At 37.4% G+C, this 19216-nt stretch overlaps 1 long non-coding RNA gene across 1 annotated transcript in view; it reads right to left on the reverse strand.

The window, feature by feature from the left end:
- Nucleotides 1-19216, reverse strand: part of LOC145535464 (uncharacterized) — a 144036-nt gene that overhangs the window by 107332 nt on the left and 17488 nt on the right. The window contains exon 2 of the long non-coding RNA XR_014075428.1: nucleotides 6688-6794. This is a non-coding gene — a long non-coding RNA (uncharacterized LOC145535464). The remainder of the gene's footprint in view (nucleotides 1-6687; nucleotides 6795-19216) is intronic.

The following is a 19216-nucleotide window of genomic DNA, read 5'->3' on the forward strand; positions in this document are numbered from 1 at the left end:
CACCTAGAAGACAAACTCAATCACCCTATCAATCATTATTTACAGATGGACAAATTCAGTATTGGGTTTAGGATTATGAAAGAGGAAGTTTGAAAGAATTGCAAACAACATAACAAAGACTGAATAATACAGCATGAATTATGAGCCCATCTCCTTCAGCATTTTTTAGGATGAGCTCTCAGCTTAGTTCAGCCGCTCAGTTGTGTCCGACTCTTTGTGATCCCATGGACTGCAGCACGCCAGGCCTCCCTGTCCATCACCAACTCCCGGAGTTTACTCAAACTCATGTCCATTGAGTCGGTGATGCCATCCAACCATCTCATCCTCTGTCTTCCCCTTCTCCTGCCTTCAATCTTTCCCAGCATGAGCTCTAGCTGGAAGCTATTACTTTGAACACAGTTATTTTCGAATTTTAAATTAAAAACATATTTCCTTAATCATCACACACAATTATCATTTGCATTATTTCTCTGCAGGTTTAAAAAACTACATGCAATGTAAACAATTTGGCTACAGACAAAACTAGTATTGATATCGGGCAGAGACTAGTTGACAGTAGAACACGCAGATTACGCACTGTGCCCTGCTTTTGATCCTATCCACAATGACTAGGCCTCTTCCCTTGTAGTTTAGGTCAAATGGCCAAATGGAACAAATGGAAAATATGACTAGGAGCTTTATTTTAATTACTACAGAAGCTACAATCAAGACAAACCATTAATGAGGAGAGTAATTAACATCTCTATGAGTTTGTCAGCGAGTGTACGCCCCTCAGTTCTGTCTCCTCACAACAAAGATGTGGAGGGACGGACATTAGACCCCTCGGGGGTCACAGCTCTCGGGTCTTGGACAGACCGTGTTATAGCTCTTAGACGAATCAGTGTTACAGCTCTATTTTGTTTAGATAATAGCAGGAAAATCCATCCTCGAAGCGTGAGGGCATGCCGACCCAAAGATGTGAAGAGAACGCCCCAGCGCGCGGGAGAAAGAGAGAGAGCGGGCGCGCTTTGGCTCCTCTTTTTATGTTTTTTCCTCCCCCTAGGCCTGTCCTATGCAAATTTGGGTTAGCCAGGAGTGTTGTTTGTTCTACCTGAGGTCCTCACTCCGGGTCCTCGGACCTTCCTTTGTTCTATTTTCACGAGCTTTTCCCTTCCTTGTCTTTTAGCCACCGTCATTCTGGACTCCTGTTTCCTATTGTAACTACCTAACAAGTTGAAATGGTGTTCTCCTCTGTCCATTTCTCTAACACCCACGAGGAGAACCAACAGCATAAAAACAATGTGGCCCCCCAAAATGTTAATGTTGGTAATTAACAGGTGATTTTAACATTTTAAAAGAGTAATTACCTTCTAGAGTTTCTAGAATAATCAGATCAAAACTGAATGTACAGGGCATTTACATGAAAGTAGCTGTTGCTGTCTTTGCCTGCAGTTGGACACATAGTTTTCTGGATGCTGTGATTTGTTGAATCCAATAAATATATTTCCTCTGCTGATGACTGAAATTCTGCTCTCCCTTTGGTTTTAAGAACTCCCTCTTTTGCTTTTTACTTCCCATTAGTCTATAAAGGCAACCGATATTTATTGAATACTGACTGTTCCAGACAGCATACAGGTTGCTGGGGTTACAAAGATAAATAAGAGCCATTCTCCACCCTCAGGTAGTAAAAACACTCCTCAGAGGAGTATCATTAAATTCCTAACACCTAAGTAAGAATTAGTTTTATCGATCCCCTCCTGCAAGAGATCCTGTGGGATAAAAAGGGAAAAGGAGAGTTTTAAAGGGAGTTTGGAATGCACTTCTATTAGCATTAATTCATGCCTTTCCTCTGAGTCATCAATCCCTTTCAATTTCATCAGGAATAAATTCTAAACACATGAAATAAAACAGTAATTATACAAAATATCTACTTGCTCCAATAATATAAAATACTATTTTTTCAACTACAGGATGGAAACAGGTTCTGTGTGCACACTTCACTTATTAGTAAAAAATGGTGAAGAAAGCCCCTGTTTTATAGGCAGAAAGGCCTAGGGTTCAAACTTAACTCTGCCATTTACCACTGGTGTGATCTCAACCTCTTAATGGCCCTGAACATCTGTTTCTTTTTCTTTTTTAAATATTATTTAATTTAAATAATTATTTATGTTTTGGCCATACTACACAGTATGTAGGATCTTAATTCTCTGACCAGAGATAAAATTCACACCCCCTGCATTGGAAGCATGGAGTCTTAACCACAGGACCACTAGGGAAATCCCCTGAACATCTATTTCCTCATCTATAAAATGGGAAAAATAACAAGTAAGGTATGCAAAAGGATTCCCTGGTGGCTCAGCAGTAAAGAATCCACCTGCAACGCAAGAGACATGGGTTCAGTCCCTGGGCCAGGAAGATCCCCTGGAGAAGGAAATGGCAGCCAACTCCAGTAGTCTTGCCTGGGAAATCCAATGGACAGAGGAGCCTGGTGAGCTACAGTCCATGGGGTCACAAAGAGTCAGACATGACTAAAGTAACTTAGCATGCACACACAGAGTGTATGCAAAGCATTAAGCACAGTGCCTAGCTCATAGTAGGTATTTCATAAATATTGTGTCCTTTTCCCCCACACTAATTATATAGAACTGCTGTTCTCACAGTGTAGTCTGGGGAACTTTGCAGGTCTTCAATATCTTTTCAAGGGGTCTGTGAGATCAAATCTATTTTCATAATAATACTAAAATATTATTTGCTTTTTTCACTCTCATTCTCTTATAAGTATATGGTGGAGTGAGTATCACAATAAACTGGAGAAGCAGATAGAAGAATCCAGCTGTCTTCTATTAAGCCAGACATGACAAAGATTTGCAAAAATGCAAAATAATGTCACTCTTCTCACTTTTCACTATTGTATTTTTAATGTAGCTATTTTTTAACAGCTATATGTTACTATCTTAACATATAATGGCTTCCCAGGTGGTGCAGGGGTAAAGAATAGGCCTGCCAATGCAGGAGATTCAAGAGATGTGGATTCGATCCCTGGGCCAGGAAGATCCCCTGGAGAAGGATTCTTTCCTGGAAAATTCCATGGACAGAGGAGCCTGGTGGGCTATAGTCCATGGGGCCACAAAGAGTCAGACATGACTGAGTGACTGAGCAAGAGTATTGTTCATTTTAAATGAATTAAGAAATAAATATTTTAACTTTTCTCAGTTTTAATTTCTAATATTGGAAATATTGATGGATATAATTTATTCACAAAAACAAAGCTCTTAAATCTAATTTTAGACCTTGCTTTTCCTAAACTTATCTCTATACTTTTCAAGGTTAATATACACCAACAGACTTAAGGTTTACCACATTCTTATTTTGGCTTCTATCACTCTTTGGTAAAAGTGTGAATATGCCATGAACCAACAAAGATGTGTGCAAGAAGAGAAGCAAAGTCCTGAAAATTTCCTCATTTGATTAATCATCTCTAATTATTAGCCATAATAATTAACTTAATAGCTCACAATTTGTTTTATTACAGGGAGATTTATTGAGATACAGTGAATTTCACCCTTTCAGTGTATATTCTATGGATTTTAACAACTGTACTATGTGCTTAGTCACTTAGTCCTGTGCAACTGGTTGTGACCCCATGGAGTGTAGCCTGCCAGGCTCCTCTGTCCATGGGATTCTCCAGGCAAGAATACTGGAGTGGGTATCCATTCCCTTCTCCAGGGGATCTTCCTGATCCAGGGATTGAACCCAGGTCTCCTGCATTGCCGGCGGATTCTTTACTGGCTTAGCCACCAGGAAAGCCGTTAACAACTGTATACAGCTGTGTAATGGTGATGGACAGGGAAGCCTGGCATGCTGCAGTCCATGGGGTCACAGAGAGTTAGACACGACTGAGTGACTAAACTGAACTGAACTGTATCACAATCACAAATATTCCCTTTGTAGTCAACCCTTACCCCTTCCCCAGCCACTGGCAATCACTGGTTTGATTTATGTTCTTGTCACTTTTTTTTTCCTTTTCCCTAATGTTATATAAATAGAATCATACAGTATGTAGCCTTTTGAGTCTGGTTTCTTTCACATAGCAACACAAATATGAGATTTATCCATGTTGTTGCATGTATTAGTAGTTTGTTCCTATTATGGTTGAATTGTATCCTGTTGCATGGATGGATGAATCAGCTTGCTTCTCCACTCTCTAGCTGATAGATATTTGGGCTGTCTCCAGTTTGGGCAATTATGAATGGAGCTGCTATAAATAGTCGCTTACAGGGTTTTGTATGGGCATATGTTTCTCTTTCCCTTAGGTAAATACCTATTAAGAAATATCCAAACTGTTTTCTAAAATGACTGTAAAAATGACTTTTCCACAAAGCATGTCATTGATCAAAATTTTAAGATTTCAGTAACATCTCCTATTGGAGATCTATGTTTGTAGACAGCAAAGAGCAGACTTTAGGGAAAGAAAGAAATTAGGGAATATAAATGCATTCTGCTTCTCATCTTAAAATTAGTTCTGAGAAATTCAGTCAAAATTTCCATATATTGTTCTGCTTTTCAGCTTTTGTTCAGTATAGATATTTTGTTTACATTTGATTATCCATAGAAAATAAAAGCTTAGGCATTTTGAATAGTGCTGTCACAAAAAAATTCATAAAACATTTGATGTCTCTTTTTTATCTGGCCTCCCTATAAAATATAAAACAAAACCTTGCAGAGAACATTCCCTCTCACCTTTGAAAGGGGCGGGGGTGAACACAGTAGAGTTATTTCTTATTTAAAATTGTGAGCCTAACAGGGTGGCCTTATCCATGATTTTCAGTAAAACAATAAAGAGCCAGTTAGAATCAATGCTTAGAGAGTGGAGTTGTAGTTTTCTTTGCTCTTAAAACCACACAGAGTCAAAGGAGATTATTTCCAGGATAGGAGACCTGAGGAAAGCCAAGATTTTTAGAATTCAGTATTTTTATCAGTAGCTAAAATCTGTGCTTTTTCACATGTTATTAGAGGACAGATACTCAAAAATTCATAAGCTACTTTGAGTTTTGTTGGTATCATTTTATACGCTTCTATACCTCTGGTTTCTCTGTTAAAATATTAGATTGCAAGAGGTACTACAGGACATACAGCATTCAATCCTGTGGCTCTTTTGGTAAATGATGGTTACAAATGTGGCTTCAGAATCCCTTAATCCATATGAGAAATTGTCTTTCGAATAGCCATTATGAATTTCTAATCATTTGGTTTTAAGATAACAATCAGTGTTCAAGTGAGTGCATTTAGGTATATTAAACGAAATCTGAGCTCTGATAATATGTGAATACAGGAAATTCCTGCTTTAAAACAGTTGATTATATAAATCTATACACTTCAGTTGCCTTGGCAGACATAAAACTATCTTTTCAAAATTTGAAAAACTCTGACATTAGTCATTCTTAAGGTACTGCTAAGCTTTGAAAGCTTTGAGCCAAGATTCAGATGGCTATCTTCACTCAATTTTGTATGATATATCTGTTAAGGTGCCAGAGGAAATGAGGCAAGGAGGTTTAGATGATCACTAGGGCTGAAGCCAAATTGCAGAGTATGCCCAGTTGGCTTTGACACTTCTCACCTTCTTTTCTTGTGGCTCAAATGGTAAAGAATCTGCCTCCAATGCAGGAGACCTGGTTTTGATCCCTGGGTTGGGAAGATCCCCTGTAGAAGGAAAAGGCTACCTACTCCAGTATTCTGGCCTGGAGAATTTCATGGACTGTATAGTCCATGGAGGAGCAAAGAGTTGGACATGACTGAGTGACTTGCACTTCATTTCACTTCACTTCACCTTCTTTTCTGATCCACACTCTCATTTCCGGTTAGACTCTCTTCACCGCTATCCAGGACCATCATATTATCCCGTGGCCTCAAGAAGTTCAAAGTAACCCAAGATGCCCTCCTCAAAAGTGGACAGAGAAAGACAAATACTGTATGATATCACTTATATGTAGAATCTAAAAAAATAAAACTAACTAGTGAATATAACAAAAGAGAAACAGACTCACAAATATAGAGAACAAACCAGTGATTACCAATGGGGAGAGGCAAGGGGAGGGGGCAAGATAGGGGTAGGGTTTAAGAGGTACAAACTACTATGTATAAAATAAATAAACTACAAGGGTATATAGTACAACACAGAAACTATAACCAACATTTTATAATAACTATTAATGGAATGTAACCTTTAAAAATTGCGAATCACTATGTTGTACACCCAAAACACGTAACATTGTCCATCAATCATATATCTCAATAAAAAAGTGATTTATACTAAAAAATAATCTTCTTTCTTGTTCTTCCCCTTTCCCTAAGATCTTGTTCCCTCAGCTTACTAGCCAAAAGGAAATAATTCTGGTTATTGAATAAAATAATTTATATTAGTTACAGTATGAATGATCGATAGACTCAAACTTCTGGACCTAGCTATTTTCCATTGTCCCCCCAGATCCATTTCTACCCTTTTTCATCCTGATCTGTGACCTGGGAAACTGGACTTTATAAGCTTCATCAACAGGTCATCTTGCCCTCTGGCTTCACATTAGGTTTGACCAATGGGAAATACTGGCAGATGACTTAAGGGCATCATAGTGAAATCAGCATGTTTATTTCTTCAATTTCTTCTCTGCTGCATTACAATGGTTGTCTAAGTCAATCGAACAAGGGCCATACCTTCTGTCTGGGTGCCCTCTTATACAGCTTTTAATGGATTTTGTCAATTGTGCAGTCCTCTTGCTCTCTTGCGGCTTCCCTGATAGCTCAGTTGGTAAAGAATCCACCTGCAATGTAGAAGACCCTGGTTTAATTCCTGGGTCAGGAATATCTGCTGGAGAAGGGATAGGCTACCCACTCCAGTATTCTTGGGCTTCCCTTCTGGCTCAGCTGGTAAAGAATTGGCCTGCAATGCAGGAGACCTGGGTTTGATCCCTGGGCTGGGAAGATCCCCTGGAGAAGGGAAAGGCTACCCACCCCAGTATTCTGGCCTGGAGAATTCCATGGACTGTATAGTCCATGGGGTCGCAAAGAGTCAGACACAACTGAGTGACTTCCACTTGCTCTCTTGTGCCTATAGACTCCTCACTGTTTCTAGTCTTAGGATCTTATACCATCCTTTGTTACATTTCCCTAACCTTGCCTACGCATTTGCTAATAGCACCTTTAATAAGTTTTCCTCAATTATACCATTTAAGCATGTCATCTCTTTCCTACTAGGACACTGACTGGGTTCCCAAGTAATTTACCCTTCTTTCTTCCTGCCCTGCCCCTTTTCTAAGAAACATACATTAGACATCCCCATTCTGAAAAGTTATGAGACCTGTAAGATAGGGAAAGAAACCTCTGTTTCTGGACATAATGATATATATACCGTTCTGATGATTCAAGGATCATCTCTGACTATCTAGGAGATAATGAAGAAAGAAGCTTATAATGATAGTTCATATATTTTGAGTATTTGCTATGCCCCAAGTAATTTCTATGAATTACATCAGTTAATCCTCAAAATGACCCAACATTTTTTACCCCCATTTTAATTTTCAGAAGTTTAATTATGATGTTTCTTGACATGGATTTTCTTGGGTTTATCCTGGTTGGGGTTTATTCACCTTCTTGAACCTGTAAATCTGTGCCTTTTGTCAAATTTGGGGAGTTTTTGGCCTTAGTTTCTCAAATACTCTCAGTCCCATTCTCTCCTTTCCTTCTGGACTCCAATGATACAAATGTTGGATCTTTTGTTATTGCTGCACTGGTCCCAGACAGAAGCTGTTTTCCTTTTTTTTCCCCAGAATATTTTCTCTCTGTTGTTCTGATTAGGTAATTTCTATCAATGAATCTATCAATCTATCTTCTATCAATCTATCTTCAATCTATCTTCAACTGATTCTGTCCTCTTGTCATCTTCACTCTACTAACAAGTTCATCCAGTGAGTTTATCCCACTGAGGGAAAGGGGAGTCTCAGGCCCAGGAGATCAAAGGGGTACAGACTTGGCTACTTTTTGTGGCATAGTCCTTCTTGCTGGTGTCATCCATCTGTCCAACTGCCTCGGGGAAGGAGAAGGAAGTCTCTGACCTGCAGGGACATAAAGGCTTCCCATGTCAGGCCACTCCCTGGTGCCTGTCACTCCAGTATTTCTCAGGGGAGGAACAGAATTTTGGGCCCAATCTCAAAAAGAGCACTTCACCAAGCTGCTTATTGTCAATAAGACTTCCAGTGAATCAATCTTCACTACTTTCTAGGCTTGCTTGGTCTTATCGATGGAACTTGCATCATTGGAGGAAGAATGAGCCTACCTAGGCTGTCTTCTGTTTCTAGGGTGGGAGTCAGGACATTTTGGGCCTGGGTCATATTCTTCTGTTGGGTGGTTCTATGCATTGCTGCTGTTTTTCCTCTATTCCTTTTGTCCCAAACCAATACATTTTCCTCTTACCGTTACTCAAACTTATCTTGCATTATTTCCTGCATTTGAAGTTGTGTTTAATAGGGAGGAGCAGGCAGAGACAAGTCTATGCTATCTTAGTCATACGATAGATTCTTATTCTTATTTTATAGAGAAGCAGACTATATTAGAAATGTTAAGGTATTTGTCAAAGGTTGTAAGCTAGAGAATGGTTGAAGTGGGACTCAAATCAAGGCAGTGTTTTTTCCCATGTCCATTTTCTTACCTTTGGATTTGGGGATATTCATCAAATAACCAAGGCATCTAGACTAAAATATCTCTTTTCTTGTACATGGAACTAGTGAGCCTGGTATATAATTGCTTATCCATGATATGTTCTAGGGAACAGTTTCAGTTCCTTCCAATGGTATGGTTCATAAAGAGAATAATTTGAAGGCATGGAGTTAGGAAATATTGACCTTGATTTAATTTAACCTTCTCTTCTAAAGTGCACACTGTTTGAAAAAGAATAAAGACTAGACTGTTTTAAAACTAAGATCCCAGTAACTGAATAATTAATTCTAAATGAACAAGTATGAGATATACTTGCCACCTGAGGATTGGGGAAAAGAAAATTTTGTTAGTTTTCCTTCTTCAGGACTGGGAGGGCATTTTGTTTGAGAGCTGCTGGTTATTGGAGAGGACCCATTCTTATTTCTAGGAGTATTTATTAGTATTCACTGAAAGACATCAGAAAGAATTATAAGATATTATACATAATAGTCTGGCTATCCTTATCCCTTTTCACAATTCCTTACATGAGTTACACATTAAAGAAGTAATTTTTGATCTCAGCCCTATTCACAAAAGTGCAATCCACTTTATATAAGCTTCAGTTGCCAATTCTATAAATCATATGATCAAATTCACACTCACCTGCTTTTGTCTGTGTGCTGATGGGGTGGTCCCCCCTTATTAAATAGTTTTAAGGCAACCCACTCTTCCATCTCCTGCTCATAGTACTAAATTTACTAAAGAAGGGATCAAGGAGAAAAATAGGTCATTGGACTCAATACAGGCTCCAAACCTCAAAGGATCAGGGGATTTCAAAACTAGGCACACTTCACAAATAAAGAGGTTCCATGATTTTCAGAATATGAGTCATTATCCCATAATTTAAACCTCATGATAATATTCCTGTACTGTAAACCATAAAAAAAGAGTATCCTAATGATCCTTCTACCTTTCTGCTCCTTCTATAGGAAGTGGCCTTCTCTGATCAAATATAGAATCTGTTTGATTTATAATTTCTTCTTTGTTTCCTCTTTGACATTGCTAAAATATAGTGCCACAAAAATTTTTTTGGCTCTGTATAATGATGTACAGCATTTTCTAAGTGCACCTACCTATCCACGTTATCTTCTCCCTCCCTCTACCTTAGTTAACAAAAAGACCTTGATCAGGGAACAAAATGCAATTTCTTTAAACCCCCATGCATATCAACTCATGCAAATAGATCCTCTCAAAGGTATTTGGTTCTACAAACCCTGGTTTTGCAGCACTCATTTGTTGTACAAACTGTCATCCAATTTAGGTACAAATAGAATACCCAGCTGCATTTATAATAATGAGAGAACTGGAAACAACTTATATCGTCCAATCTTAGGGGTAAGTTTAAATAAATATGCTATGTTGTAGAGTTGAGTAATATGGAGTCTTTGAAAAGAAAATAAATAGTACTAAAAGGAACCAGAGAGAAATGGCTGGTTTCAGAAATGGGGCAGGGTAGGCATAAGAGGAGCCTGGTATACACTATTATTGAAGAAAGTAAGGAAGTACTTTAGAAAAGTGATGGGAAACAGGAGCCACCTTGAAGGAGCCACCATTGGCCAAGTCTGAAACAAAATTAGGATCAGGAAAAAAAGGGGGGGCAGCAATTAATTATAAAACACTGAAAAAGTAAGAATCCGGGAATTCATATTGATAACAACTAGACAGATAAGTAAACTGGAGAGGAAAGAGGTATTTTGCTTTCCTAGAATGCTGAGTGCCAACTGGTAAATGTGAAGGAAGTGATAAATTGAAAGATTATCATTTTTCAGTCATTATGCTAAAGATCGGTCCAGGCAGGAATCATCAATGGATGCTTAGTCTATGGAAAATTTTTGATGGAAAAGAAGGATATTTTCATGTTATGAAAGTGGCTCTCTATAGACTGCTTATTATTTTCAAGGGAAAATACTAATTATACAGTGGATAAATCAGATAACACCTTGACTGAATGGTCACAAGTAACTTCACCAAGGAGAAACAGATAAACATTGCGTGTCTACTGAATGGCACCCCAAGAAGGACACAGCATCATTAAGTACTATTCTGGCCAGATGTGCATAGACTAAATCTAATTATGAGAATATATCAGAAAAAAAATGAGAAACCTTTTGTGAAAAAAAGAGAAGATGAGACTGTATTCTTCAAAACTGTCAGTGCAAACAAAACCAAAAATAGCATGACTGTTAACTGTAATACCTGACCCGAGACTGAATACTCTACTAGAAGGACATTTGGGGGTCAATTAACATAAGTGTAACATGGACGAAAGTGCAAGTTGCTCAGTTGTGTCCGACTCTTTGCGACACCATGGACTATACACTCCATGGAATTCTCTAGGCCAGAATACTGGAGTGGGTAGCCTTTCCCTTCTCCAGGGGATCTTCCCAACCCAGGGATCGAACCCAGGTCTCCCGCATTGAAGGTGGATTCTTTACCAGCTGAGCCACAAGGGAAGCCATAGAAGACTAGAAAAATTATTGTTCCAATGCTATATTTCCTGAAGTTGGAAACTGTACTATTATGTAAGACAATATACCCATTCTTAAGAAACACATGCTGATAATAGTAAAAATATATCTAGGACTTTCTCTGGAGCTGTTGTGGACACTGTGGGGTCAGTTCATTTTCAGATAGTTCCTTAGTCCAGCTTGTACTTCTCAAGGTCTATAGGCCCCTTCCTATGTAGTCAGTGCTCACTACAGGGTTTTAATCTATTGCACCTGTCACTTCCAAAGCAGTTCCCTCTGTTTATTTTAGCTTCTTCTGTTTGCTGGTCTCTTCAGTGTCTAATTTCCGCCCTGACACAACAGGGGCGGTGGATGAAACTGGAGCCTATTATACAGAGTGAAGTAAACCAGAAAGAAAAACACCAATACAGTATACTTACGCATATATATGGAATTTAGTAAATCGTAAAGATAACCCTGTATGCGGAGAAAGCAATGGCACCCCACTCCAGTCCTCTTGCCCGGAAAATCCCATGGACGGAGGAGCCTGGTGGGCTGCAGTCCACGGGGTCGCCAAGGGTCAGACATGACTGAGCGACTTCACTTTCAATTTTCACTTTCATGCATTGGAGAAGGCAATGGCAACCCACTCCAGTGTTCTTGCCTGGAGAATCCCAGGGACGGCGGAGCCTGGTGGGCTGCCGTCTATGGGGTCGCACAGAGTCAGACACGACCGAAGCAACTGAGCAGCAGCTGAGCAGCAACCCTGTATGCGAGACAGCAAAAGAGACACAGATGTATAGAACTGTATTTTGGACTCTATGGGAGAGGGTGAGGGCAGGATGATATGGGAGAATGGCATGGAAGTAGGTAAATTATCATATGTGAAACGAATCGCCAGTCCAGGTTCGATGCATGATACAGGGTGCTCGGGGCTGGTGCACCGAGATGACCCAGAGGGATGTGATGGGGAGGGAGGTGGGAGGGGGGTTCTGGAAGGGGAACACATGTACACCCATGGCGGATTCATGTCAATGTATGGCAAAACCAATACAATATTGTAAAGTTAAAAAATAGAAAATAAACTAATTAAAAAAAAATGAAACACATGCTGAATTATTAAAGGAATTAAAATTAAATTATTTTTAGGAGTTACTTTAGGAGTTAAAGTTATAGGACATTTTTCTGCTGCCGCCAAGTCACTTCAGTCGTGTCCAACTCTGTGCGACCCCATACACAGCAGCCCACCAGGCTCCTCTGTCCCTGGGATTCTCCAGGCAAGAATACTGGAGTGGGTTGCCCTTTCCTTCTCCAATGCATGAAAGTGAAAAGTGAAAGTGAAGTCGCTCAGTCGTGTCCAACTCTTGAAGACCCCATGGACTGTAGCCTACCAGGCTCCTCCATCCATGGGATTTTCCAGGCATTTTAGGAGTCTATTATACAAAGTAAAGTAGTCAGAAAGAGAAAATCAAACATAGTATATTAATGCATATATAAGGAATCTAGAAAAACGGTACTGATGAACCTATTTGTTGGGCATCAGTGGAGATGCAGACATAGAGAACAGACTTGTAGACATATTGGGGGAGGGAGGGAGGGATGAACTGAAAGAGTAACATTGAAACACATACATTACCATAGGTAAAAGAGATAGCAGGTGGAAATTTGATGTATGACCCAAAGCTAGTGCTGTGTGACAACCTAGAAGGGTGGGATGGGGTTGGAGGTGGGAGGGAGGCTCAGGAGGGAGGGGACATATATATACCTATGGCAGATTCATGCTGATGTATGGCAGAAACCAACATAGTATTATAAATCAACTATCCTCCAATTAAAATAAATTTAAATATTTTTAAAATAGGTGAATCTCTATTTGGTTAAAGGATAAGGATGAATTAAAACTCTGTGTTTTAATATATATATGGTTAAAGGATAAGGATGAATTAAAACTCTGTTTTAATATATATATGGTGAAATATATGTTCATCATATATTTTAAGGGAAGAAAAGCTGACTGTGGTATATAACTAGTATCCAATTTTGTAAAGAAAAAAATATGTATATGTAGTTCATGTATGCATAGATAAATATGTGGAAGGATATACACAAAACAATTAAAGTTTCTCTTTGAAAAGTGGAACTACTTTCATAAAAACTTTTATTTTTTACTTTACACCTTTCTGTACTGCTTGTATTTTTACAATTAACTTGAACTACTTTCATGAATATTGAAAATATTTTCCACTTAAAAAAATTCACATGCATAGACATCTTCTGAATTCTAAGAGAAAGAACAAATCATTCAAAATGAAGTAATATAAGGAACTAAAATCAGTTTAAAACACACACACACACAATATAGACAAGTATAACAGATAATTCAAGTAGTCAGTAATAAAAACATTAATATCAAGTTGCAGCAGGATCTTTTAGCAAAATAAGCCCAGACCAAGCTAAAGTGAGTAATTTTTTTACTCAGAGAAAAACAAAATATTTTGGGAGTGTGCTAAGGACCTCTGTGAAGAAAACCACAAAATTTCACTGAGAAACAGAAAAGGCATAAAAGAAGACGTAAATGAATGGAGAGACATATTATGTTTCTCAATGGGAAGACTTAACAGTGTAAAGATAGAACCGCTCTCTTTCCCTTGAAACACATTTTTCTCTTGGCAGTTATGCTATAATCTTCTGTTTTTGTTCCTACCTTACTGCCTGCTTCTTTTCAGTCTTCTTTCCTGGGTTCTCCTCCTCCCAGGAACCTCTGTGGCATTTAGTCCTTAAGGATCTTCCCTTCTCTATTTGCATTCCCCCTAAGCCAATTCACCTCCTCCTGTGGTGTCAAATACTATTTATATGTTGATGACTTCAGTACTGACCTCTCCTCTGACTGCCTACCTGACATTATCACACTGATGACTTACATACATCAAGCTTCAAAGATACAAAACAGAACCCTTGATGTCTAACTTCAGCTTGGGACACCTATCCTCTAGATCCTCATAAGGCTTCTTCTCATTTACGTCTCAGTTCAATGTCAACTCCTTGGGAGACTTGATCTAAAATACTCCTCTCCGTTTGCTGAAACAGATACTCATATCACATTGCATGTGTGCTAGGTTGCTTCAGTTGTGCCCAACTCTTTGTGACCCTAGGGACTGTAACCCACCAGAATCCTCTGTCCATGGAATTCTCCAGGCAAGAATACTAGAGTGGGTGGCCATTCCCTTTTCCAGGGGATCTCCCTGACCACAGGATGGAACCCGGGTCTCTTATGTCTCCTGCATTGGCAGGTGGATTCTTCACCACAAGTACCATCTGGGAAGTCCCTCATATCATATTACCTTGTTTTAAATGTCTTCATGGAATTCATTATTATCTGAATTAATTCCTATATATATTTACTTGTTTATCACCCATCTCCTCACTACTACTATTAACTAAAATGTAAACTCCTCAAGAGCAATGATCTTGTTTGACTTGTTCATTGACTTGTTAATTTATTTCCAGCATGTATTATAGTGCCTGACACAGAGCAGATGCTCAATGAATATTTATAGAATGAATGAAGGAAAAATAATGTATAAATTTTAAATAATTTCAATCATATCCCAAGAGTACATTGAGAAAAGGGGTCCCTGACAGAGACAATTCAGTTGTTTGGGGAAAAGTAAGCATAACGGTATAGTAAAGAAATCTTTGAGAAAAAAAAAAAGAGTAAAGAAGGAGAATTTGCCATAGTAGGAATTTTTAAATGTTAAAAATTGAATAATGAATAATTGAAATAGTGCAATATGGTTGAGGGATTGAAGTGGTAGATCTGTAGAAAAGAAAGTCCAGACCAGAGCCAAATACATATAAACATTTAGTATATGACAAAGACAGCATCTTGTATGAACCACTGCCAATAGTGAATGGTAAATTATTCAATAAATAATATAAATAACATGCAGATAACTAAGTCTTTTTTTCTCCCATGTACTACAACCTCCCTGAAACGTTAACAGCTTCTTGTATATCTTACCAGAGATAATCTCTGCACTTTCAAAGATTTTACATTTATACATTCCTTTCTCCCCCCACAAATGGTAGCATACCACTACATTGTTATGCATCTTACCTTTTGTTGCTTAAAAATGTCTTGGAGATCTTTCTATGTAACTACATGTTGAGCTGCCAAATTCCTTTTAATAACTGCATAAGGGAGTGGGAGGGAGACATAACATAATTTAAAACTAGTTCTCAGTGATGGTTGGGATTTCCCTGGTGGCTCAGATGGTAAAGAATCTGCCTGCAATGCAGGAGACCCAGGATGGATCCCTGAGTTGGGAAGGTCCCCTGGAGAAGGGAATAGCAACCTACTCCAGCATTCTTGCCTGGACAATTCCATGGACAGAGGAGCCTGGCAGGCTATAGTCCATGGTGTCTCAAAGAGTTGGACATGACCAAGTGACTCATACTTTCACTTTTTACTCAGTGATGGTTATTTCCAATCTTTTGAAAGTACAAATCAGGCTGTAATAATTAGTTCACTCAAATATGACTGTATTTATAGGATGAATACTTTGGAGTGCAATTTCTAAGTCAGACGGTTTGTCTCTTTTTATTTTTGATAGATTGTTTTCAAAATGTCCTTCATAGAGAAAATGTCAACGTATTTTTTCCAGTTTTATTGCAATATTATTGACATAGAACATTGTGTAAGTTCAAGTTGTACAACATAATGATTTAATGTATTTATGTATTGTGAAATGATTACCATAATAAGTTTAGTTAACATCCACCACCTCGCATTCTTATTGGAAGAAGTGTTAAGATCAACTCACTTATCCACTTTCAAATATACAATATAGGATCATTACTTATAGTCACCACGCCCTACATCACACTCCCAGCACTTATAACTGATTGTACCTTTTGACCACCTTCACTCACTTTCCCCACCCCCTCACTCCCCACCTCTTTTTGTCCTCTGGTAACCACCAAACTGTCCTCTGTTTCTGTTACTTCAATTTTTAAAATATCACGTATAAGTGAGATTATACAGAATTTGTCTTTCTCTGTCTGACATTTCACTAAGGATGTACCAGTTTAAACTCACATCAGCAATGCATGGAAGTGCCTGATTCCCTTGACTGTTCCCAAAACAGAGTACTAGAAGCTTTTTGATCTGTGCCAATAGATTAGAAATGTTATCTTGAACTTGTTTCATTTGCATTTCTTTTATAACAAATGAGTTTGACATGCTTTCATATGTTTGTAAGCCATTATTTTTATTTCCTTTTATACAAATTATCTAGTTATATCTTTTGCCTATTTTTTTGCCTATTGTTGGTCTGTTCCCTTGTTGATTTATAGGAATAATTTATGTAGTAAGAAAAGTTAGCTCACCATTTGGAAAAAAGTTCCTACCCAAAGCCATAAGTCAAAATGAATTCTGTATGAATTTAAAATGTGAATATAAAAGAAGAATAAGATACTGGTGAATATACATATAATCTTGTGATGAGGAGAGGCTTCCAATATGAACTTAAAGGCAGAATTCATAAAGGAAAAAGGTAACAGATTGAACTATATAAAAATTTCAAATTTTATGTAGAGCAAAATTACAACCAAACTTAATAAGCAAAGGACAGCTGTACACGTGCATATATTTGGGGAGGGAGAGAAAGCAAACATAGTGAAAGTGGTAAATATAGAAAGTGGTCATTATTCTACTCTAGCAATTTTTTGATAGGTTTAAAAATTTTCAAAATAAACTGTTGAGAAACAGTAATATTGAAAAAACAAAACAGAGAAATCCAGCCAAAGTTTAAAATTCAAAAATTAAACAATTACTACAGCATAGTAAAGATTATTTAAAAATAAGAATAAAGTTGTATGCAATAAACTGGAAAATCTTGATGAAATACAACTGACAGACACCAAAATAAAAAGCAATACTTAAAATATATATGATTGCCAAAAGAATAATATTCTTAATATAGAATGTAATCTTATGAATCAGTAAGGAAAAGATATAGGTGAAAATAATTGACAAAGAACAAGATCAGGCAATTTACAAAATAAGAAATACAAATGACCAATAAACTGTAAAAGAAAATTTGAAAAATTCAACTTTGCCTGTAATCAAAAAATGCAAATTAAATAATGACATATCATTTTCTATCTATCAGATTGGTAAAGCTTACCAAAATAGAACAGTCAATGTTAAGCAAACAGAGGAAGAAGGACAATATCTCAGATGCTGGATGGTGGGCAGATAAATTGTCACAATTTTTCGGAAGAGCAATTTGAAACCATGTATCAAGAGTCCTCAAAAGTTCATACCATTTTACTTTGCAATCCTTTTGCTAGGAATTTTTCTAAGGACATAATTGGACAAATGTAAAAAGACTGGTGGATAAGGAGGTCTAACATACCGTTATTTTTCATTCAAAAAATTAGAAACAAAATTATCAATTAGAAACTGGTTAAATACTTATGAGGCCACTAATACAATTATATATGTGTGTGTTTATTGCTATGAAAAGATTCACAGTAAAGTTAAAAAAGTTATGCATATTACGATCACATTTGTATACAAAAATTTTCAGAAGATATACATCAAAATGTCAACAGTAGTTGACTCTGGGTGGTGGAATTTTGTTTGGTTTTCTTTGCCATTTGCTCATCCATGTTTCTTATATTTTTAGAATGATAATATACAATGTGCATAATGAAATTTATACCATATTAACACACAAAGAATTTTTATCAACCAAAATGTAAAGGCAAAATACTTTTGATACTAGGGAAAAACTAACAAAACTCATAAACAGGCAACTTATCAAGTAAAAAGTGCAATAGCCAACAACAAAAAATACTAAACATCCTGGTAATCAAATTAGTGCAAACAAAGCAATACACCTTTAACACATCAGATCAACTAAAATTATCAGGTGGAGGTATAAAATAGTACTCCTCTACCAAAGGTGGCTGTTTCCAATGGTACCAACATTTTGAAGGACTTTTTGTCAATAAGGATCAAAAACCTGTAACTGGTATATATCCATTGATCCAAGAATTCTGCTTTCAGAAAATAATCAGACAAGGGTGAAAAGATGTATATTTAAGAATATTCAGCAAAGTGTCATTTATAAGAGCAAGATATTGGAAATAACCTCAACAATAGTTGGTTAAATTATGTGTCCATATTATAATGGAATGTTACGCAACCACTAAAATTCTTATTCTTGTGTTACCAACAGAGAATGAGAGAGAGAGAGAATCACAATATGCTTTCTTTCCTTGTTCTCTGAATGTGTTTTTTTTTCATTATTTTATTTATTTTAATTGGAGGCTAATTACTTAAATAGCAAAAAAATAAAGAGTACATATAGGTTACAACATGGATGAAACTTGAAAACACTAGGCTAAGGGAAATAAGTCAGAGTCAAAAGGAAAAATATTGTATGATCCTCCTTATGTGAGGTACCTAAAACAGGCAAATTCATAGAGACAAAAAAGTTACCCAAAATTAGGGAGAAAGGGGAGTGGGGAGTTATTCTTCAATGGGTACAGAGTTTCTTCTGGGGATGATGAAAAAGCACTGTAAATGGATAGTGACGATGGCTGCACAACATTGTGAATGTACTTAATGCCTTTAAATTGCACACTTAAAGTGGTTAATATGGTAAATTTTATGTTACATATATTTTACCACAATTTCAAAAAGCACATTGCAAATAACTCTATGTAACATGATCTCATTTTGTGAAAGTTGTAGTGAAAATGTTAGTCACTTAGTCACGACTGACTCTTTGCGGGCCCATGGACTATAGCCCACCAGGCTCCTCTGTTCATGGAATTCTTCAGGCAAGAATACTGGATTTTCCTGACTCCGGGATCACACCTGAGTCTCCTGCATTGCAGGCAGATTCTTTACCATGTGAGCCACCAGGGAAGCCCCAATCATGTATAACATGATCCCATTTTGTTCTGACCATATAACCATATAATTCACTAAAGTGTCCAGTTGATTAAGCAACACAATGGAAACAGTATTT

Source organism: Giraffa tippelskirchi, chromosome X (genome assembly GCF_054371585.1).
Source record: "Giraffa tippelskirchi isolate mGirTip1 chromosome X, T2T-mGirTip1v1.2.pri, whole genome shotgun sequence".
NCBI lineage: Eukaryota > Metazoa > Chordata > Mammalia > Artiodactyla > Giraffidae > Giraffa > Giraffa tippelskirchi.